The 14,060-nt window shown below is 39.1% G+C and overlaps 1 protein-coding gene across 1 annotated transcript in view; it reads right to left on the bottom strand.

The window, feature by feature from the left end:
- The window catches only part of TRAK2 (trafficking kinesin protein 2), a 52,737-nt gene extending 38,738 nt beyond the window's left edge, over positions 1-13,999 (bottom strand). The window contains exon 1 of the mRNA XM_054585838.1: positions 13,783-13,999. The gene's annotated coding sequence lies outside the window, so the exon portion shown is untranslated. The remainder of the gene's footprint in view (positions 1-13,782) is intronic.
- Between the last annotated feature and the right edge of the window lie 61 nt (positions 14,000-14,060).

Raw genomic sequence — 14,060 nt, 5'->3', positions numbered from 1 at the left:
AAGACTAGGGAAATAATTGTTTGTTCTCCCTTTCTTTGGATGGGGAGAAGGAAGAGAAGGGAAAGAAATCCCATCCAGATGACAGTAGCTCAGAGGCCATAAGAACACCAGGAATTTACAGAAATCTTTGGGAGGGTTTTGGCTTCCCTATAACATGAAACAGAAGGTTTAAGACAACTTTGTAGTACTTAGAGTCTGGACACTCAGCTGACATTTGGGTTATTGACATATTAAAATATTTGCTCATAAGAGCAGTTGCTGTCAAGAATTTATATTCTAGAATATTAATAAAATCATCATAGCTATTATAGTTTAAAATATTCTTTAAACATAGAAAATTATGACCCTTTAACTGAAGTACTGGTTAAAAAGGGGGGGGACAATTATGTCTTCAGACATGAGTAATGCAGAGTAAATGGCATTATAGAGTCTGGATTTCCTGTTCTCTCAATTAAAAATGGGGAGAAGGGTGTCTTGAGCAGAGGCATTTTATACAATAGATTCTGTGGATACTAGTATATACTCTACTCCTAGAACCAAAAATTTCTTCTCCACTAAATTAGAAAGCATTTTTTTTTCAATGTTGACTGGCAAAATTTAGGTAGTAAATTAAATTAAGAGACACCATCACCCGAAAACCTACAAACACTTCACAGATTAAGAAATAAACTGGGTGCGGGGGGGGGGGGGGGGTATTAAGGGGCTAAATGGCAATGAAAAAAAAGAAATAAACTGAACAGATATAATTATGCTAGCAGACTTAAGATTACTGTGTAATATGTTCTTTAGGATTTATCTTCAAATCAAATAGTTACGAAGACCTCCTGAAGTAGAATTTTCATATAGCAGTAAACACAAATTTTAAAAACAGAAATATTTCAAGAACAGGTAGAAAGTCTGTATCTTCTTTTCTTTTGGTCCCCTTTAACAATCACGTGTAAACATGCTTTTGCTGGCCTACACTGATCCTAAATCTTTCAGTGATTTTAAATGTATAATACTTAATGTCTTCAGAAGTACAAGCTTCCAAAATATGCCAAAAGGAAACTGCAAGCAATATAGCTTTTTAGATCAATAAAGTAATCAGGGGCACCAGGACATGCAATCTTAAATGACCAGGAACAGGGTGTAACTCTAAAATGGGAGTGAGTGATGTCACGGTAGAATGTTTATTACATAAACATATTTATATGCACATATAATTCTAACATAACTCTAGAATTCTGCATATCTAAGACATATAACCATTTTAATAATGTAATTCTTCTAGGCAAAAAAAAAAAAAGTGTTCAAATTATATTATGGTTGAGGCATAAGCACAAGACTCATTATTTTCCAAACCAGTTGTCACAATCAATTCCATAACTTCATGATAAGGTTACCTTTTGAGGGAGAACTGACATATAATGAATGATTCTGGTTTGCCAATGAAATTCAGGAACAGAATAAGGACATAAAAATTTTGAGATATGGATGTCGGCTATCTGCAGTTTAGGAGACAATCAAGATTCTCAAATGAACTTGATGGGCCTGATAACTGAGTAGCTGATGAAACTTAGGAATCTTACTCCTCTACTTCCCTGTAATTGCTAGTATTCCTAGTTCTTCAGGATTTTATCACGGGCCCTCTCCTCTCTCAGAAATTCCATCTACTTCAAAGGCCTTAATTCCTAATTATGTGATAATTACTTCCAAAGTCTCTACCTTCATCCCACATTGGCGTTTCTTGACTTTAAACTGGAATTCTCAATTATCAACTTATAGTTAATACCATAAATTTACCACATTCTAAACAGAACTTATTATCCTCTCATGAAATCTGTTTCTTCTTGCTTTACTAATTAGCGAGCATCATCAACCCACCTGACTAGCAGAGCCAAAACCCTAAGTCATCTGTCTTCTCCTCAGTCCCTGCAGTCCATGCAGTTCCCAGCTACTGTCGATTTGTTTTTCAAGCCTATTAGTATGGCTTTATCCAAGCCCTCCTAACTGTCCCTGGCTACTGCGACAGCTTCCCACCTCGGCCCTCCTTCTCACTCTAAGCTCTCCTGGTTCTTGTAATGCACGCTGCTGACTCAGTCCACCCTCTCCCCCCCATTCCCTTAGCTTCCAATGTCCTTGTGCTTCAAATGTCCTTGCCTCTAAATGCACACACACAAGGAAATAACTTCTGGTAACTTGGTTTCTCATGCACATTTTCCTACAAGGGAAAAATATACTAACTATGGGAACCAAAACATGTGATCCACTTGACAGTTTTACCGTATATTAAGAGCAGACACTCTTGCCTATTTATCATTCTTTAGTGAGCTTGCTGAGCGTATCAACTGAATACAAAGAGAAAACTTCAGTTTCTAGATCTGAATAACTGAAGAGACACCACAGCCCTGTGAAGCTTTTCCTGAGCAGAAACTAGTTCTTTAGACACTGAGAGCAAAAACCAAAACCTCTTTGTTAAATTCATGACTTTACTGTAGAATATACCTAAGTTTCCTGAGATTGGCTTATTATGGTAAACAATTGATAATAAGGACAGAAGAGCTCTGTATTTCAAAAGGAAAATACATGATAGAGAAACAAATTCTCAGTTCTACTCCTAATTCAGTCTTTCCTAAAAATAGCTAACACTGATAGAGCACTTACTATGTGCTAGGCATTGACTTTATTCTTCTCCTATGGTATCTGTTTTTGCATTATGCACGTGATCCCCCTCTCATACTCACAACAACGACCCCAGGATGTGGGTATTACTGTCATGGTTTTATAGAGAACACTGAAGCTTCGAGGTTGATGAGAATCAAGCTAGTAAGAGCCAAGAATCAAACCCAACACTGTTCTTCCAGAGCTGGAGCCTCTCACCTCTGAGCACTATGCGGAAAGACTGATGGGGGGAGGGGGGCCGGAAGTGTGTGTGGTTTGAAAAAGCCTCAGAGATAATTCTAAAATAATCCTATCTCTCCACTCCATTTTATAAAAATCACATGACTACTAAAAGAGAAAAAAAGCAACCAAGTGCCCAATTTTTTAAAAAAATATTTTATTCATTTATTTTTAGAGAAGGGAAAGGAGGGAGAAACAGAGGGAGAGAAACATCTATGTGAGAGAGAAACATCTATGTGAGACAGAAGCACTGATCAGTTGCCTCTCCTATGCTCCCCAACCAGGGACCAAACCCACAGCCCAGCCATGTCCCTGACTGGGAATCAAACCAGCAGCCTTCTGCTTTGTGGGATGACACCCAACCAACTGAGCCACATCAGTCGGGGTGCCCCGAATTTGTTCTCATGTGGTTTATAATATGTTTTCTTCTAGAAAAAAATGAGTCATCTGACCCCAAAGTTGGCTGTGTTTATAATGAAGCAGAGTGATCGTTTTTATGTTTATTATCTTTCTTTAATAAGACAACTCTAAATCTGAGTTTGATTTTGCCATTAAATGACTATTCAACAATATTGAGACAATAGTGATAATACAGATATATTACTGTAAATTGGGAATAATTCTGACACTTGTTCTGAGCTGCTACATATAAGTAGAATATAGATCAAAACAAATTTTTGTTGCAATAAATTAAGTCCATCTACATCGTAGTATCTTGCAAATGCCACACATTCAATAAATATCTGTTAAATGAATAAATCCATCAGTAGTCCAGTTAAGTTCTTGCAATCTCTAGTAGAGTCAAAAACAGAACTACATGAGAAATTTAAGATTGTTAAAGCATTTGAAAATTGAAGGTTTTCTTGGCCCAATGTACAAAAATCTACTCAGGCCTCTCCTGGGTTTCAGTAAGAGCTCTGAGAATGCTACAGGGCTATATCGATTAAGCCCATCAGTTATAACAAAGTTGCAAACATTCCCGAGAGAGATGTTTTTGAAAACACTGTGGCAAAACCTACAGATCTTTAATTCCGCCCCCCTCCCATCAGTTTTCTTATTTGGAAAACATTGGTTGTGAGATGTTTCCCTACTAAAATTGAGGCAAGGTGATGAGAAAAGTCTAACTGCGATGGGGGTTTGGGGGGAGGTAGAGCCCTGAGATAGAAAAGACTGACAGAAGTTGACGACTCAGGTCATTACTATGACTAAGCCATTACTGTGTAATATAGTGACTATAGGAATATCCTCCAAGATTATACGCTTTTAAAGAGCTCTTTTTTTCCTTACACTAAATCATCTCAAATTTCTTTTTTTTTAATTTTTGAGATTTTAAGTCCACTGCTAATTTTGTTTTCTGCCTCACTGTGAGGCAATCAACCATCACACTTTACTATTGCCAGTCTGCCTCTCCTCTTTCTCATCTGCTGTTAGCTGAGAAACCAGATAAGCAGGTTATCAGAGAGTCCAGAAAGTGTCTGCTTGAGACTGAACCTCAGGACCTGTTTTTCTGACCCCTGGCTGTTTCCTCAAGGACTTCTTTCTTTCATCCCTCCAGCACTAGGGATTTAGTTGGCTTGCTTCTCTTCTTTAGCCAAGTGCTTTTCTCACCTAGTGATCTTTTCCCTCGGCTGGTTATGAATACACTTTGTCCTTTTTTTTTGCTGTCTCCCAAGAAAAGTATAAGTCCTCCTCTTTTGTGAGAATTTAACTGTTGTTATACAGAAATATAGAGTAAACATGGAAAAAACATGGAAAAACATGGAAACATGGAACAAACATGGAAAAAATGTTTGAGAAATCTTAAAACTTTTCATTGTGATTTTGTTCCTTAATCAGTGTTCACAGACTCCCCCCTTGAATGCTCCCAGAAGACTATGTGCTTTCTTCCTCACCTCACTGTGAGCTCCTTGAATGAAGGTATCTTATTTTTTTATGTCCAAAACTTAAAAGCTACTGACCCATGGTAGGCCAGCAATACATGCCTAACTACAAGATTAATGATTTAAAATGCCAATATACAAAATTACAGAAGTAATTTCATGAACAAAATTGCTTATTAATACATTTCAGTCCAATATCAACTAAATGAACTGCCTTGAAAAACAAAATCTTAAGCTAAGAGTGACTACAGGAATATCCTCCAAGATTATGCGCTTTTAAAGAGCTCTTTTTTCCTATATTTGAAAGAAAACATTGTTTTTACTTTATGAAAAACTATTTTAAGAGTTTGCTGCTAAAGCGTGATTTGTCATTTTTATAGCAATAACGCAGGGTCCACTTTTCTTGTAATAACTAAAAAAAAACTGGTTGTCAATTTCATAGAAAAGTTACAAATGAATTTTTGGCTCACAGCTTAGCTTTGTCATGTCTTCCACTAAGAGCATTTCCAGCTGTTTATATATTGCATTTAAAATTAAGTCCCATATCAAATAAGAAATGAGCAAATATCTACTTAAAAAGCTCAACATTGCTTATATGTCTCTTTTGCAGTCTTTTGATTTCTGTGACTAAAAATAAGACAATGGTTGGCCTAGGATCTGCTAAAAAGATGATAATAATGGGGAGAAAATTTTAAGTTGTTGAATTATGTACTTTAGGAACAGCTGTTCAATCTCAGAGACATTTTAGTTGGCTTCCAGTCTCCTTCTCTTCCTTTATTCCTTCAGACAGAGAGTGCTCTTTCTTAACCAACAAACTTCCCTTTGTTTTGATTTATACCACTGGCCTAAATAACCCCAAAGCACCACATAACATGCCTGTGACTGAAAGCAATAAAACAGAAAGCAGAGCTTTGGGTCCTTGGACCCCAAACCTGTACATTACATAAGTGATGAATTTGTAAGTCCATTTTCTAAGTTGACATGCATTTTAAATATAAAGAGGTATTTAAGTTCTCCTGAAAAGGTTACAAAACCACGTGAATGGGACTGTTGCAAATTTGTCATCAACCCGAGCCTCACACCACCGGCATGCCCTCCAATGTCCTCTTAAATGTCCTTTTCTGAGATAATTCCATACCATGCCATTCCCACTCATCTCTGAAACTCTGTCTGTTCTCTCCTGCTTTTACTCTCATTCCTCCCACCAATAAACCCACAAAATCTACAGTTTGTCTTCTCTCCAAACTCTGAGAATTAAGTACAAACATGATCTCAGTTATGCACTTGTGTACTTATTGATGGGGGTGTAAATTAGCAATCCTCTCCGAAGAGACGTGGTTGGAAGACAGAAGGGGGAGAGAAAATTAGTTTTCATACTACACCTTTCCATTTTTCTACCATGTGTATATGTCCACCCAGTTAAAAAATAATGAAGTATGTTATAATACGTAAAAGTCTCTATTCCTGCCTTTTCTCAACTTTGCTTCACTGGGTATCTCTTATCCTCCCCTCAGCTTCGCCCTCTTCCATGGCCTATTATCATGTTCAAAATTTTCCGTTTCATTTAAATTAGATAATAAAATCTCAAAAATCTCCCTTCCTCAAGAAGGTTTCCCCTATAACTATTGCCCTCTGTTCTCAGCCATGCTTCTTTAAAGGGTATTTACTCTCATTCTCTTCTCCCCAGCCCTCACTCACACCGCAGCTCCATGACAATCTGAATTTTCAGAAACCGCTTGCCCTTCAGTCGCCAGTAGTCTCTGCTGACCAAGCCAATAATACCTTCTTGGTTATTATTTTATGTCATCTCTGGTGCAATATTGTTGACGACTCCCTTCTTCAACTTTCCTGCTGTGGCTCTTACAATGAACGCTCTTTCTCAAACCCTTTCATTGCATCACCCTTCGTCTGTAACGCAGGGGCTGCCCAGAGCTCCAGCTGCAACTTCCTTCTTTATTGTTGCTGTTTTTCATTTACCTCTCTGCAAACCAACCACTGCCACAGATCAAACTACTTCTTATCACCCAGTGTGGCTCTTAGGCCAGTCTTCTTCTGGAGCGCCACAGATTTCTCCCCCCAAACGGATCTACTGCACAGTAGATGCCTGCTTTCTCTCACCTTGCTGTGTCCAATATATTACCAAATTAGGCGCAGTCAAATGCCAATATATACCTCAAATTCACCCACTTCTCCGCAGCCCCTCTCCTAGCATCCCAATTCACGCCGTCATCATCTCCTAGACTATGAACCAACTCCTAACAGGACTTCATGTTAATCTCTTATTCCTCTCTATTCTCCATAAGGCAACAAGAATCATGTTTTTGAAACTAAATTCCTTTTAAAAATAAACCAAGGGTTCCCATAATATCTAGAATAAAATCCACTCTTCAAATCATAGTCTACAAGGTCTGGCCAAGCCTGGCCCCGACTACTTGCCCCTCATCTTGCAACACTCCCCTCCTTGCTCTTACTCAGCCACAAAGACACAGACCTTTTGTCATTTCTTTTCACTTTCTCATCACATTCTTTTCTCTGGGCCTTCGTAACTGTTTAAGGTACCTGGAATACTCTTCCCTCTTGTTCTTTACAGGGTAGCCACTCCTTACCCTTCAGGTCTCAGGTGAAAAGTCATCGTACAGGAGAAGTTACCAGACTGCCTTATCTAAAGTAGCCTCCTCTGCCATCTTTATTTTCTAATTCAGAATCTAATCTGTTTCTCTTATAATATATACTACAATGCACTTCCAGGAAGGATGGGGGAAGGTGCTCTCTTTTCCCTTTCCTCCTCCTTGCAGATCAGAATGGCAATGTAAAGGCAGGAGCTCATGCAACTCAATAAATATGTGTTGTGGGACTATCAACTGAACTGGTGGGTGAATTCTTTCATCATTAACATGCATAACTTATCAGCTCCATTGTTACACAACACAGTGTGACACTATTAAATTAAACTCTATTTTATTTGAACCATTCCTTCCTCCTTCGTGACTTGTCAGAAAGTTTTCTGAAGAGAAAAAACTCAAAGTATGGCAACCACTGACAAAGACATATAGATAAGCTTCAAAGACCTCAATAAGCTTTACAACATGAATTAGTTCCACCTCTATACCATGAGTAGACTTTATATGCTCATTTTCTATGCATGAATAAACCATAATACATGGTAGTCAAATAGGATATGCCCAAGGTTACATGAGTCCATAGTCAAACTAGGAATAAAATCAGATCATTATATTTTAAGAAGTAAGCCAGTTTTTTAAAAAATTTCAATAAAATGACCTCAATTAACAACTGGTCAGTCAGCTATTTATTGGACAGCTTTCAATGTTTCTTGAATTAAACTAAAAACACTGAAAAGATATTTAAAAAATAGTATACCATAGCCTCTGCCCTAATGGAAATTGAAGATCTAAGAAATCTAAGAACTAATGGTGAGAGCTCTAATGATCTCTCTGATTTACATTCAACCTAAGAATCTAATAATCTGAAGAAATGTAAGAAAATAAGATAACACAACCTGATTTATTATTTAATGAGTATTAGGACAGAACTGTTCTACTGGGGGGGGGGGGGGCGGGGCAGGGGACAGGGGTGGAGCTTTTTCCTAGCTGGAGCGGTCTGGCTTCAATAGGAGTAAGATTTGAGTGAGTTCCTCAAGGACAGAAAGATTTGGATAGTAAGAATAGGGGCATCTGGTAGGTAAAGACAAAGAAAAAAGAGGCCTGAAAGAAAATAGAGCCAGTTTGGCAGCAGTATACAGGCCAATTAAAGTGGGAATGATTATGGGGAAAGTCCTTGAGGCTCTAAATTTGACTAGCTCAGATTAAGAAATCTAAATTTAAACTAACAGGGAACAAATTTCTAAATGGAAAGTGACATTTGAGAAATAAATCTAGAGTCAGAATAGAGGATAAATTTCAGGAATAGAGGGATGAGAGACAAAAAAAATTAGGAAATTTTCTCACAAGGTTAATGGAAAGTGACCTGGAAGACAGTGAAGTCAGGACTTGATCCTGAGGAGCTGGGACTGACTAGATGAACTTTATCCTCTCCTAAAAGATCATTAGTATAAGCCTCAATCACTTGGCTTAAAACCTCACAGTTTTCCTTGCTCTTCAATCCCTAAGACTTCTCTTTCTCAGACATTTGCTATCTTCCCAGCCCCCAAACTGGCTTCTCCAATGACGCAATATACTCCAGCCAAAACAAAGAATTGTATTTACTAGTTTCCTAGACACACCAGGAAATTCCCAATCCTATAACTTTGTCATGCTATTGTTTCTACCTTTAATGTCCTCTTTCCAAAGTCTAGACATTCTTCACACTCCAGTTCAAATGCCAGTTTTTTCCACCAAGCTTTCCCAGAAGCCCCAGTAATCACTGCTTCTCAATACTCCACTTTTCTCTACAAAACTTTAAAAAAAAACCCCAAAACTTATGAAGGTTCCTTATCTCCTCTGATAAATTGAACACTCCCTATGGAAAATATACCTAATTTATTTTTGTATTCCTACCTCCTCTTTTCATTGGTAGTTGAAGATCTTAATAATATATGGCAACAGCATATAATGGCTAAGAGAACAGACTCTGAAGACAGCTTGAGTGTGGATCTTAACATTGCCATTTGTTTAGCTATGTGACCATGGGCAAGTTACTGGACCTCTCTGAACTTCAACATCTGTAGGCATAAAATGGATATAATAACAGCAGATATTCCATAAGGTTATCAGGACTTAGATTAGAACAGTGTAAGCACCATAAAGATGTCTATTAAATACAGTGGAAAAACAATGAAAATACTGTCGAGTGTTGAGTAAATCTTTATTTATGAAAAGCAAAATGTCAAAAGCGAAGCTAGTCTTTAGGTACAAAACAAGTATATACAAATTCTTGCTACATGTTATGTATGCCCTAAAGGTTAGCTGTGCCTTTTAAAAATCTTCCTTATCTTAACAATGGTTCTATGTTTGACATTTGACATTCTGAGAAAATATTTAGTTCAGTTTCTTGTGGCAAGAGACACATAAATTGGTCTCCTTGCTTCCAGTCTTATTCCCTTTAATCTATCCTCCGCAAGGTTCACAGAGTCATCTTCCTAAAATGCAGACCTAATGTTTATCCACTGCTACAAACTCTCTCCATCCCATTCCCTTAACATAAAGATTAAACTTTGCATCTCACACTAAGTTGTCCTAACATGGCCCCTGCCTAGTCTCCAGCTTCAATGTCAACACCTCTTACCACAAAACCCAATTACCTGGCCACACCTAAAAGGCTTTTTGTCTGTCATTTCATTTGTCTAGAACATCCCTGTATTAATCTGCTAGGGCTGCCATAATAAAACACCACAGGCTGGGTAGTTTATACAACAGAAATTTATTTCCTCAGAGTTCTGGAGGCTAGAAGTCCAAGATCAAAGTGTTGACAGGTTTGGTTTCTCCTGCGGCTTACGGATGTCCTCCACAGGGTTTTTTACTGTGCACACTTTGCTGGGGCCTCTTTTTGTGTCCAAAGCTCCTCTTATAAGGACACCAGTCAAAATAGATTATGACCCACTCTAAAAGGCTGCAGTTTAATTTAATCACTTCTTTAAAGGCCCTACCTCTAATTATAGTCACATTCTGAGGTCATCTGGATTAGGGCTTCAACATTTAACAAAAGTTTTGGAGGGACAGAGTCAGCCCATAACAACCCCTTCTCCTTTTCTTTGTCCAGGCTAATTCCCATTGTTTTTCCAAACTAGCCCAAGCCTTTCCACCCCAAGAAGATTTCAGTGCCTTCTCTCTGTGTGCCCACAGCTCTTTCGTATGATGCTCTCTGAATGCTGCTATCCTATTACCACTCTATCACAATTGTCTCTTTCCCTCTTCAGACTGTGTTTCTTAAGAGCAGAGACTAAGTCCCTAGCACTTAGTACTTAGTGCTCCTTGAAGGTATTTAATAAAGATGTGATTATTGAGAGAAAGTATAAATAACCCATGAACTTGAAGAAAGTCAAACGTGGGTTCAAATCCTGGCTTTACCATTTAATTATCTTGAGACTTTGGGCAAGGCACTAAATGCCAAACTTCTCTTCTATATAAGGTAATTGTAAAGGTAAATGACCTAATTATAATAAAAAAAATCCAGCTGTGTGGTTGGTACACAGTAGGTTCTCAATAAATGTTAAGAATAAAGATTCTGAGATGCCTGAATTTGACACCGAGTCCCACCACTTAGTGGCTGAATGGCCTTGGGTGTGTTAACTTATCCTCTGCTTCAGCTGTCTATGTATAAAATCGCCCCTTCCATCTAACTTATTTCACTTAGCAGGATACTCTAAAGATCCATCCATGTTGTCTCAAATAGCAGTATTTCAACCTTCTTTTTATGGCTGAGTAGTATTCTTGTGTGTGTGTGTGTGTGTGTGTGTGTGTGTGTGTGCGCGTGTGATCTTCTTTATCCAATCATCTGTTGAAGAACATCTAGGTTGTTTTCATTTCTAGGCTATTGTAAATCAAATCACAATTAACACAGGGGTACATATGTGTTTTCAAATTTTGGGGGTAGATACCCAGAATAGGGATTGCTGGGTCATACAGTAGTTGCATTCTTTGAGGAACCTTCATACTGTCTTCCATAGTGGCTGTACCAATTTACATTCCTACCAGCAGAGCGTGAGGGCTCCCTTTTCACCACATCCTCTCCAACACCGACTTTTCTAATTGATAAGAGCCATTCTAATGGGTGTGAGATAGCTATCTAATTGTGGTTTTGATTTGCATTTCCCTTACAGCTACTGTAAGTCTGATGGAAAAGAACAAGAACCAAGAACCGCATGATTTTAGTCATATGTGGGATATAAAACAAACACCAACAAACGAACAAACAAAACAATCTCCTAGACACAGACAAAAGAATGGGGATTGCCAGAGGGGAAGGGAAGTGGAGAGAAGGCAAAGAAGGTTTAGGGGGTTAAACACAAGGTGTTGCAAGGACACTAGATTTTGGGTGGTAAGCCCAAAACAGAGTATACAGATGTTGTATTATAAAGTTGTACACCTAAAAATTATATAATGTTACTAGCCAATAAATATAATTTTAACAAAGCACCTCATGTGTTTCTGTAAGTTAATATAGGTAAAACATTTAGATGGGTATCTGACACATAGTAAGTATTATATAAATGTTTCCTATTATTACATGAGCACTGCAGGTCTGAACAAATATGACTGGAAACCATGAATAACTTGGTTCTTTCAATACTAAATCATTTTAAATATATTAATCTCTCAGATTACTTACCAACTAAATGGGATGGTAATTTAAAAGGTTCAAAAATTGGTAGATAACAGAACTCAAAATAAACATGATTATATCTGTCTCTTTCCTTGTATTGGTTTTTAACATATATCCATATTGAAGTAAAATTTTGAAGAAACAAGCTTTTGTACTCTTAACACTTACAAGTATTAAGCATTTTCAGTGGAGAATAACACTCCTTGGCTCATATTTTCAACTGCAGATTCACTAAAACTTTGAACCAGAAAGGACCTTTGAGATGGAAATCTAATCCTATGCTTTACATAAGTAAACTGGGGGTGGTTTGGAATGTGCTTTTAGGGCCTTAATGAGCAACTCTCTGCAGGACAGAAATTGCAAGCACAGAGAACAACTGGGTTAAAAGTACTGAAGCAGGGGTTTGGACTTAATCATAGATGCCCAAAGTAGGTAGAAACCAATATTGAGAAATAACACTGAATAATGCCTTTAAGATAATTTCTGAAATAAGTACAAGTTACTTGATCTGTAACTTCGAAGCAAGGCAAATCTAGGTTTGAAAATCCACTTAAGGTCTTTGAGCCGCAGATTTAGTGCCAAAGAGTTATTACAGTGAGTGAGTGAGTGAGTGTATGTAGAGCTTATAACTGGGGTGCCTGGTGGATTGAAGATGCTCAAGTGTTTGGTCTTTCCGACCCCTTCCATCATATAAATAAAAATCTGTAAGGTAACAAAACAGTGTCTTTCAGAAAATGTATGCTAGCTGAAAGTGTAAGGCTTGTGGAACATTACTTAACTTTAAAACTAGAAAGCTGAATGAATGCTGAGATGATAAAGTATCTTCATCCCTGCCCTTTCTCGCCACCAACCGTCCTTCGCGATTTGTTTTGAAGCGTCCCGTCACCACCATTAGCAATGCTATTTGGACACCATCGTAGCTCAGGCATCCAATTCCACAGCAACGATTCGAAGGTCAAGAAAAAGCTTACTGAAATATATATATATAGTAAAAAACTGAGAGTCCATTTCATTCCTATGGTCCAGTCTAGTTTGATGAATGGCCAGTGAACGATTAGTTCACTGCAATTAGTGTTGTGTTTTTGTTTTTGTTTTTACGGCGCAGAAACTGCAGGTTTAAGTGAAAGGGCTGCGGTAAGGTGCCTGAGTTAGTTCACCACTATTTTGACCTAGAAATCTTTTAAGCGAGAGGTTATCTTTATGCCAGCGCTAAAAAGGACATCTGCTAGTATCCATTATTTGCGCTTGAAACTCAAGTCAACTGCTTCTTTGAAAAGAAGTGTGATATCTGCCTCAAAATCAATCGCAGGAAAAGTCCAACTCAACTCGGCTCAACATAGAAAGAGCTCTTTCCAATACCCTCTCCTCTCGCTCACAGCACAGACGGCGACCGAGGCTTAGGGTTTATAACCTCCAGGCACCAAAGCCGCTCTTCTCTGAGGGTCGGGGGCCTTGTGGATAATGTCCCGCAGGGGATGAGAATGCTGCCAATCGTCAGAAGCGGGGTGCACCCGGAAATCAGGGCACAGTGCCCATCACTTTGCACTCACACTTGGGAAACAACCCACTTCCCACCGCCGGGCGGGGACACGGCGAGGACCCTGCCGCCCAATACCCAGCCTTGCGCTTGGGTGTCCGTGCGCGACCTCGGAGGACTGGGAAGAGCGCGAGGCGGGACGTCTCCTTCGTTTTCCAGGGAAGTTGGCCAGGGCAGGCTCGGGTCGTGCACGGGAAGGTTACTTACAGGAATGGCCCGGAGTCCTCCGCCCCCGTTCCCTCAAGGAGAAGCTTCTAAAGCGGCAGCAGCCTCAGAGTTGCAGCCGGGCGGCTGCCACCGCCTGGAACCGCCCGGGCGTGGCTGGGACGCGCGAGCGACTTCACAACATCATTACACGGCGACTTCAGTTCTACAGCGACACCGGGTCAATGGCAGTCCCCGCGCATCTGGGGAAGAGCAAAAGAACCCCACTCTCCCAGCAGCCCCCACGGCACCAGCCTTCGCCTTGCTGGGAATTGTAGTTC

This window comes from Pteronotus mesoamericanus, unplaced genomic scaffold (genome assembly GCF_021234165.1).
Source record: "Pteronotus mesoamericanus isolate MK-2021 breed Mesoamerican mustached bat unplaced genomic scaffold, CSHL_Meso_final contig_90, whole genome shotgun sequence".
In the NCBI taxonomy this organism is placed as follows: Eukaryota; Metazoa; Chordata; class Mammalia; order Chiroptera; family Mormoopidae; genus Pteronotus; species Pteronotus mesoamericanus.
Note: the sequence above shows the minus strand (reverse complement) of the source record. Positions and strands in the feature narration are given on the sequence as shown.